The following is a 10,426-nucleotide window of genomic DNA, read 5'->3' as shown; positions in this document are numbered from 1 at the left end:
TAAACTTATGAAGGGCTGTTTTGTGACCCAGTATATGATCTATCTTGGAGAATGTTCCATGTGCACTCGAGAAGAAAGTATATTCTGTTGCTTTGGGATGCAGAGTTCTAAATATTTCTGTCAAGTCCATCTGATCCAATGTATCATTCAGGGCCCTTGTTTCTTTGTTGACTGTGTGTCTAGATGATCTATCCATTTCTGTAAGTGGGGTGTTAAAGTCCCCTGCAATGACCACATTCTTATCAATAAGGTTGCTTATGTTTATGAGTAATTGTTTTATATATCTGGGGGCTTGGGTATTTGGCGCATAGACATTTATAATAGTTAACTCTTCCTGGTGGATAGACCCTGTGATTATTATATAATGCCCTTCTTCATCTCTTGTTACAGCCTTTAATTTAAAGTCTAGTTTGTCTGATATAAGTATGGCTACTCCAGCTTTCTTTTGGCTTCCAGGAGCATGATAAATAGTTCTCCATCCCCTCACTCTCAATCTAAAGGTGTCTTCAGATCTAAAATGAGTCTCTTGTAGACAGCAAATAGATGGGTCTTGTTTTTTATCCATTCTGATACCCTATGTCTTTTAGTTGGGGCATTTAATCCATTTACATTCAGTGTTATTATAGAAAGATATGGGTTTAGAGTCATTGTGATGTCTGTATGTTTTATGCTTGTAGTGATGTCTCTGGTACTTTGTCTCACAGGATCCCCCTTAGGATCTCTTGTAGGGCTGGTTTCGTGGTGACAAATTCCTTCAGTTTTTGTTTGTTTGGGAAGACCTTTATCTCTCCTTCTATTCTAAATGACAGACTTGCTGGATAAAGGATTCTCGGCTGCATATTTTTTCTGTTTAGCACACTGTAGATATCGTGCCAAGCCTTTCTGGCCTGCCAAGTTTCAAAGGAGAGATCAGTCACGAGTCTTATAGGTCTCCCTTTATAAGTGAGGGCACGTTTATCCCTTGCTGCTTTCAGAATTTTCTCTTTATCCTTGTATTTTGCCAGTTTCACTATGATATGTCGTGCAGAAGATCGATTCAAGTTACGTCTGAAGGGAGTTCTCTGTGCCTCTTGGATTTCAATGCCTTTTTCCTTCCCCAGTTCAGGGAAGTTCTCAGCTAATATTTGTTCAAGTACCCCTTCAGCACCTTTCCCTCTCTCTTCCTCCTCTGGGATACCAATTATGCGTATATTATTTTTTTTTAGTGTATCACTTAGTTCTCTAATTTTCCCCTCATACTCCTGGATTTTTTTATCTCTCTTTCTTTCAGCTTCCTCTTTCTCCATAACTTTATCTTCTAGTTCACCTATTCTCTCCTCTGCCTCTTCAAGCCGAGCCATCGTGGTTTCCATTTTGTTTTGCATTTCGTTTAAAGCGTTTTTCAACTCCTCGTGACTGTTCCTTAGTCCCTCGATCTTTGTGGCAAGAGATTCTCTGCTGTCCTGTATACTGTTTTCAAGCCCAGCGATTAATATTATGACTATTATTCTAAATTCACTTTCTGTTATATTATTTAAATCCTTTTTGATCAGTTCATTAGCTGTTGTTATTTCCTGGAGATTCTTCTGAGGGGAATTCTTCCGTTTGGTCATTTTGGAGAGTCCCTGGCGTGGTGAGGACCTGCAGTGCACTTCCCCTGTGCTGTGGTGTATAACTGGAGTTAGTGGGCGGGGCCGCAGTCCCACCCGATGTCTGCCCCCAGCCCACTGCTGGGGCCACAGTCAGACTGGTGTGTGCCTTCTCTTCCCCTCTCCTAGGGGCGGGATTCACTGTGGGGTGGCGTGTCCCGTCTGGGCTACTTGCACACTGCCAGGCTTGTGTTGCTGGGGATCTGGGGTATTAGCTGGGGTGGGTAGGCAAGGTGCACGGGGGGTGGAGGGGCAGGCTTAGCTCGCTTCTCCTTAGGTGATCCACTCCAGGAGGAGCCCTGTGGCAGCGGGAGGGAGTCAGATCCGCTGCCGGAGGTTTGGCTCCGCAGAAGCACAGAGTTGGGTGATTGCGCGGAGCGAGCAAGTTCCCTGGCAGGAACTGGTTCCCTTTGGGATTTTGGCTGGGGGATGGGCGGGGGAGATGGCGCTGGCGCCTTTGTTCCCCGCCAAGCTGAGCTCTGCCGTCCGGGGGCTCAGCAGCTCTCCCTCCCTTTGTCCTCCAGCCTTCCCGCTTTCCGAGCAGAGCTGTTAACTTATGACCTCCCAGACGCTAAGTCGCGCTTGCTGTCGGAACACAGTCTGTCCGGCCCCTCCGCTTTTGCCAGCCAGACTCGGGGGCTCTGCTTGGCCGGCGAGCCGCCCCTCCGCCCCGGCTCCCTCCCGCCAGTCCGTGGAGCGCGCACCGCCTCGCCGCCCTTCCTACCCTCTTCCGTGGGCCTCTCGTCTGCGCTTGACTCCGAAGACCTGCAATGACTATTTCCAAATAAAATCACATTCTAAGGTATTGGGGATAGAAACTCCAAATATCAGTTTTGAGAAGGGCACAACTCAACCCATAATACAACCCTAACCATGAAGTTAAGAGTACTGAAGGGGTGCCTGGGTAGCTCAGTCTGTTAAGAGTCTCACTCTTGATTTCCTTTCAGGTCATGATCTCATGGTTCATGTGATGGAGCCCTGCGTTGGGCTCTGTGCTGAGAGTGGAGCCTGCTTGGGATTCTTTTCTCCCTCTCTCTGCCCTTCCCCTCACTTGCACACATGCGCGCTCTCTCTCTCTCTCTCTCTCTCTCAAAATAAATAAACATTAAAAAAAGAGTTCTGAAAACTACATAACATTTCTTATTTTTTAATTCTTATAGGTCTACAACAATCATACTTAATTTATACATTCCTGGATTTATACTTTCTCTGTGGAAATTAAGTACACAAAAAGAGCTTTAATGTTAAAAACCAGAGAACAAGAGCAGGAGAAATCATCAAAAACATTAAAAACAAACTATTAGAATAAGATGTGCTAGAATAAGTTTTCATTTTGGCTCCCAAAGTATGTTAACAATTATTTATGGAAAATCTTTAGTAGCATTTTTAGCATTTGGAAAATCTGTAGATAACAAATGGATGCATAAACCTGGTTTTGGGTCAAGATTGATAGACACAATTATCACTTTTTCAGCTCTGTATAGTACTAGTTAACTTCACTGAGGTTCAGTAAATGCCACAAGCTATTGTAGTTTTTAAAAGTATTACGCCTTTTCCCTTTCTTTCTTTCTTTCTTTCTTTTCTTCTTTTTCTTTCTTTCATTTAAGTTTTATTTAGATTCCAGTTAGCATATAGTGTAATATTAGTTTCAGGAGTAGAATTTGGTGATTCATCACATACATGTAACTCTCAGTGCTCATCACAAATGCCCTTAATACCCGTCACCCCTTTATCCCATCCCCCTGCTCACCTCACCTCCAGCAACCCTGTTCTCTATAGTTAAGAGTCTGTTTTATGGTTTGCCTCACTTTCCCCCCCCCCCTTATGTTCATCTGTTTCATTTCTTAAATTCCACATATGAGCGAAATTGCGTGGTATTTGTCTTTCTAACTGACTTATTTGGCTTAACATAATACACTCTAGCTCCATCCACATCATTGCAAATGGAAAGTTTTATTCTTTTTAAAAAAAAATTACATTTATTTTTGAGAGACAGAAAGACAGAGCATGAACAGGGAAGAGGCAGGAAGAGAGGGAGACACAGAATCCGAAGCAGGCTCCAGGCTCCAGGCTATCAGCCCAGAGCCCAACGTGGGGTTCGAACTCACGATCCTCAAGATCATGACCTGAGATGAAGTCAGATGCTTAACCGACTGAGCCACCCAGGCGTCCCAAGATTTTATTCTTTCTGATGATAATATTATAATATACTAGTATTCATATATATATATATATATATATATATAATACCTTCTTTATCCATTCATCAGCTGATCCACACCTTCCTTTTCCATTTATTCATCCATAATTTGGCTATTGTTGATATACTGCTACAAACATCAAGGTGCACGTATCCCTTTGAATCAGTATTTTTGTATCTTTTGAGTAAATGCCTAGTAGTAAAATTGCTGGATCACAGGGTAGTTCTATTTTTAACTTTTTGAGAAACCCCATACTGTTTTCCAGAGTGGCTGTACCAGTTTGCATTTCCACCAACAGTGGAAGAGGGTTCCACTTTCTGCACATCCTTGCCAATATTTGGTTTTTCCTGTGTTGTTAATTTTAGCCACTCTGACAGGTATGAGGTGATAGCTCATTGTAGTTTTGGTTTGTATTTCCCTGATGATGAGTTATGTTAAGCATATTTTCATGTTCTATTTTTGTTCTATTTTACCATGTTCTGGTAGCCATCTGGATATCTTCTTTGGAAAAATGTCCATTCATGTCTTCTTCCCATTCCTTAACTGAATTATTTGGGGTTTTTAGGTGTTGAGTTTGATAAGTTCCTTATGGATTTTGGATACTAACCCTTTATCATAGATCTGTCATTTGAAAATATCTTCTCCCTTTCTAAATATCGCTGTTTAGTTTTGTTGATTGTTTCATTTGCTGTGCAGAAGCTTTTTATCTTGATGAAGTCCCAACAGTGTATTTTTGCTTTTGTTTCCCTTTCCTCCAGAGACATGTCTAGTAAGAAGTTGCTGCAGCTGATATCACAGAGGTTACTGTCTATATTCTCCCCTAGGATTTTGATGGTTTTCCTGTCTCACATTTAGGGTTTTACACAAATTTTCTCAATAACTACAACTTTCTAATAGATATTGCCACTTTCCCTGCATCCATTTAAGGACATATGTCTTTGGGAGGTTAAGTCACTCAGCCAGAAACACATAGCTTGCTCAGAGGCCCTTAAAACTCTTAAAATGCTTCCCATGTTAGAGATGACAATATTTTAGAGAAAACTAGGAATGTATACACCTTCTAGTTACCTCTTGCTTGTGAAAATTATTCAACATTAATTTTTAATATTACAATATTACATAAATAATCTTTTCAAACATAAAAGGCAAACATTTGGATAAATGAATTCCCCAAAAGTGGTAAATTTGATTTCTCTTTCAAAATAAATTATTAAACAACTCAAAGCTACATTACTTACCTGGATGATATATCAGATTGTATAATCTGCATCATCAAAAAGGCTAGAATATTGAAAGGTAAATGTTTTGAACAAAGAGGGCTGTGAGCTATAGTAGAGATTACTATAGTGAGATTGCTCACCCACATCCAGTTATCCTCTCTTACTTGCTGCTTCCTGCTTTCATATATTAGATGGGAACTTGTGACCTCACAGGGGACTGTGAGAAGTGGTGTATATCACTTCCGGTGTAAGGCATAAATAGCTTCTGCTTAACCCTCTGGCACTCACATGCCCTGGGAGTTTTGTGCTCTGTCATTCTGGATTCGCAAGGTGCAGTCTGAAAGGAAGTTGCCCTGCTGTGGCACCTGCAACAGACTTTGTATGTCAAGCCACTAAGTATATTTGTCACCAGAGCATAGTCTAATCTACCCCAACTAATAACACAAACACCAATATTTAGAATTTATTTCTCTGTCACTTTTAAGCTTTCTTAAGATTTGTCAAAAAATGTAACCATTCCACCTGGACAGTCAGAGAAGCCCAACACGCAGGTGACTTCTCCCTAGAGAAATCAGATTGGCAACATGTAAAAGGATTTCATACCTACTTGCATGGTATGAAATCCATTCTTCACTTCACAACTGTTCTAAATGTATGGGACAGATGGAGAAACAAACTGCCATCAAAAAGTTGCCAGCTTTGACATTCCTAGGACAAAAAAATGCTTCCAAAAGGGCATAACTCCACAAGCCTTCACAATCTGGAGGACTAATTCACTTCATCGCCTTCATCAAATATTTAGGAATAGTACAATGTTCACTGGGATAAAACTAATGGAGAAAACAGGGAATGTTCTGGTGCCTTTGTGCAAATTAGGCATTTTATTTTAACTTTAGAATTTTGCACAAAAGCACCAAAAACTTCTTTTGAATTTAAGAAACTGACAGTTGACCGACTGGATTGCTCTAAAGCTATTGTGCCTAAGTTATATAACTGTCCATAGAGACTATAAAATTTCAGACATTATACCTGGAAAAAATACATTTGTTACAACCTGGATTTTCACTGAAATATTTGAACTCTCAACTAATATTGCGGGATCTGGAGCCTGACTGTATTTGACGCCCAGCTATCCCACTTAACAAGAATGTGTCTTTGGACAGATAAATTGTTTTTGCTCTTATACAATGGCAATTATCCCCACATTATAGTGCAGCGAGGCTTAAGGAGTCTTACATATGATAATCCATATACCGCAGGGCCTGACAAATAAAGTGTACACCGTGCCTTTTAATTAGTATTACACAACACCTTTAATTAGTATTACATGAACAGAATTAAATTAAAATGCAAATAACAAACTACTTGTATTAGTTTGAGGATGAGCAGGCGTGTTGCACCAGTGAGTCGCTGAGGTTTTTGGGTTTGTCTTTTGAGCTCAAATCTGTTTTCCTACTTCTTCAACATTGGGTAAATAATTGAGTGAACGTGGGCGAATTATTTAATTGCTGAATTCTTCAGTTTCTCCTTCTGTCAGCTGATAAGAACAGATACTACACTTGATCTTGGCCAAAAGGCCGAGAAACGATGTCAGCTGAGGTTGAAAAACATAGCCCAACTTAGAGGAATGTGAGAAATAAATGTGAAAAACCATGAAAGGTCCTTTTATCACAACATTACTTTTTCCAAAAGTCAAAAGGGATAGTGTATATACATCATTAGAAAAGTGTTTTTAAACCTAAGTACAAAAATATGTATTTGATCATTATGTTGTAGTCATTCCCAAGATAACTAAGATCTAGCATTTGATAATATGTGAAGCCAGACTCAAAACACCAGTATTTAGAAATATTATGGAAAATTACTATATGCTTCAAGAAACGCTTAAATATCAAGTATAAAAAGGATGGTAAGTGGCGCCTGGCTGGCTTAGTCAGTAAAGCATGCGACTCTTGATCTCAGGGTCTTGAGTGGAGAGATAACTTTTTTTAAAAAAGAATGTTAATACTTTATATCTAATAGCTGGAATATTTTGCATGGCTTATATCAGATGTAGTAAAATGCATACAGAATAAAAGCTTTATTAAATACCTTATAAGAAACAATTAAATCAACAATTAAAAACAACTCTGCATTGTTCAGCATTTTCGATAGTTACAGGATGGGGTTGAGACAATACACACAGTTGAAATAAACTATATGTGATTTGGGAAAGGAGTTTAAAACACACACACACACACCAGAATAGAGCTGGGAACACAGAGCAGGAGCAAATGTAACTTCCTAAGAGTTTTTCTTTGGTTAGGCTGGGTACTGTTAAAGTAGAGAAAGAAGCCAGGAAATCACATTTCTATTTCACTACCCATCTTTTTAGCAGAGAAACACTCTTTCAATACCCAGGAAAATATGTACATGCCACCTCTCCTGCCTCCATTTCAAAAAAAGTTCATGAACATGGAGCTGAGTTTATCCATGCTGCTGAGCATCTCCAGGCTGCATATCCATGCTGCTGAGCATGGATGCTGCTGAGCATCTCCACATGGCCCTAGCCCAGGAAGAAAGAAGCAGCACCAGGGGGCAAGGGTCCCCAAAGTGGCTTTCTCCATGCATCTTAAATACAATAGTAGTTTTGGGTTTGTTTGTTTGTTTTTTAATTGTGGATACCAAGAGACTTAACAATTTTTTAAAAAAAATTTATAATGTTTATTTATTTTTGAGAGAGAGAAAGAGAAAGAGAGAGTGGGAGAGTGAGCATGAGCAGGGGAGGGGCAGAGAGAGAGAGAGAGAGAATCTGAAGCAGGCTCCAGACTCTGAGCTGTCAGCACAGAGCCCAACACGGGCTCGAACTCACGAGCTATGAGATCATGATCTGAGCTGCAGTCAGTAGCTAAACCAACTGAGCCACCCACGTGCCCCACAAATTTTAAAAAAGCCATTCCATAGCGTGCCTGGGTGGCTCAGTCATTAAGCATCTGACTTCGGTTCAGGTTATGATCTCTCTCTGCCCCTTGCTCACTTGCACCCTGTGTCTCTCTCTCTCAAAAGAAAGAAAGAGAGAAAGAGAGAAAGAAAAAGAGAAAGAAAGAAAGAAAGAAAGAAAGAAAGAAAGAAAGAAAGGAAGGAACTCATTCCATAGCTCACTTATTCAACAATAACAGGCTGGGAAGATGCATGCACATGGGTCTAAGATCAAGCTTCCTTGGCTTTCCAGACTCATTTTCAGAGGCTCACATGTTCTGAGTAACAACGGATTTTCCCCAGAGTTTCACAACTGCACCCTGGGGTTCGAGTAGCAATGGGAACACTGTCAGTAAACTTGTCCCCTACCCATTGGAGGCCCAAATTGAAGCTGGGAAGTCCTCTCTAGATATACCACTTACAACACCTGCATGTTCATGACTATGAGCCTACAGTCAGGAGTGGGTCTGCCCCCACTAGAACTCCAAATCCATCTTTCCCAACCTCTTCAACTGCATCACCAGGACTAGGGCATCACTTAAGGTTTCTTCCTGCCCAACCGCACCCAAATCGCAACCTGGCCAGCCGTAGCACTAATCCCTTCAAATTTTTAGGTCTTTTTATACATTTATTCACCCCCAAGAAGTCCCAGATGCAGGGGACAAGTCTCACTCACTGTATGCTAGCCTCTTCATCCACTTCTCCCACCCCTTGGCTACCCCCAAATCCCTTCTACTGGGCCCTCTGAAACACATTAGAGAAACCCCAGTTACCCTCCACCTCTTTTCAGAATGTTCTCTCCACACTTGTCTCCAGAAGATCTCATTCCTCCTTGAGGCCCCTAACTCCCCTACATCTTTCACCAGTGGTGTCTGTTGTTGCTACAACAGTGAAGTAGACATCTTCACTGTTCATTGTTGCTCTCAGGCTATTCTTCCTCCCTACTTCCTAAAAAAAAGCCTGCTTTAAATCTCATAGCATTCATTTACATCATCCACAATCTATCATTTTTGCTGCATGTGTTTCCCTCACATTTTTATGTCTCTCCCTTATATTTTTCCATGACTTAGCTTGTAGCTCATTATCAATCTCCAACATTGCTCCTCGTATATTCTTGTGGGTTCAAGGTTTATGCTGTTGCCTCTTTTCCACCTTAGTCTTTCATTTCCATCAATTCCTCTCCTACAATGATCTTGTCTTCTACACTTCCACAATTACCACCTGCCATGGTCACACCCCAGTTCTCGTCAATGCCAATAACATCAATTTCTTTGTCATCTCAGTTTATAACTCACATTCACTGACCCCCACTTTCTATCATTCTATCTCATTTCCTGTAATAATACAGATTCCAAAATACTTAGAACATACTGGGATCTCTAATCCATCGATTTTGTAACTTTTCACCACCCCCATATCTTCATACCTTCTCTCTCCTTTTTATTTAGCTTGAATTCCATGGTTTAACATAATCAGCACCTTGCTTATACCCTTGGACTCCCCCCCCCTTCACACTTTATTGTACTTTCTTGGCAAAAGCATAACCCTTGTTAAATTCAGTTCTATACTTATTCTGGTCCTACATCCACAGTTAAGAGAAAAATCTCTCAATTGTGCTGACTCTTCTCATTTTAATTTCATGACTATGAATCTCAAGTGCACATTTAATGCTGCACATTCACAATATGTCCTTAATCAACCTATGTGATCACTTTCTACTTCATTAGCCTATTTACTCTTCCTCTCCCCAGATGACTATATCATACCTTTTTTATTCTGTTCTTAAATCTCTAACAGTCTCACCCCAAAATTCACTCTGAGCCAATCATGCTCCTTCACATTTCTTGACAAAATTTAAGCATCAGAAGAGAACCTCCATAGACCTCCAACACCAGCTACACCCACCTACCTCCCCTACCATCTATCTGCACTCACATAATCTGCCTCCCTACCTGGCATCACAGATATAAACTATCGTTTCATCTCCCCAAACTCCATCCCTATTTGTTCTATTTGTTCTCCAGATCCTACCTTTACTTACTTTCCTGTGGCAGTTTTTTACTCTTCTCTATTATACCATATACCATTGTGTGTGTGTCTCTCTCTCTGTCTCGCTCTTTCTCTCACCCTCCCTCTCTCTCCCCCTCACCTCTGCCCTTCTCCCTCCCCTCTCTCTCCCTCTCTCTTTCTCTTATCAATATAATATTATGCTAATATGTCTATCAATTTAAAATACCTTTTCATGACTGCACCAGTTCTCCAGTATTTATTGTCCCATTTCCTTCATCCACTGTGCAGCAAAACTCTTCAAAAATGTTGTCTATACTTCCTTTTCTAATTCCCCCTGCCCAATTCTACTTCAGGCTTACTCCATTGTTGATTTTGCTCCAACTCTTCACCAAATTTGTTTTTTGTCGAG

The 10,426-nt window shown here is 40.6% G+C and overlaps 1 pseudogene; it reads right to left on the bottom strand.

The window, feature by feature from the left end:
* Window positions 1-6,514: 6,514 nt before the first annotated feature.
* Window positions 6,515-6,638, bottom strand: LOC125939240 (uncharacterized; annotated as a pseudogene).
* Between the last annotated feature and the right edge of the window lie 3,788 nt (window positions 6,639-10,426).

This window comes from Panthera uncia, assembly GCF_023721935.1.
Source record: "Panthera uncia isolate 11264 chromosome B2 unlocalized genomic scaffold, Puncia_PCG_1.0 HiC_scaffold_24, whole genome shotgun sequence".
Lineage (NCBI taxonomy): Eukaryota > Metazoa > Chordata > Mammalia > Carnivora > Felidae > Panthera > Panthera uncia.
The sequence above is the reverse complement of the archived record's forward strand: the minus strand, read 5'-3'. Positions and strand labels throughout refer to the sequence as shown.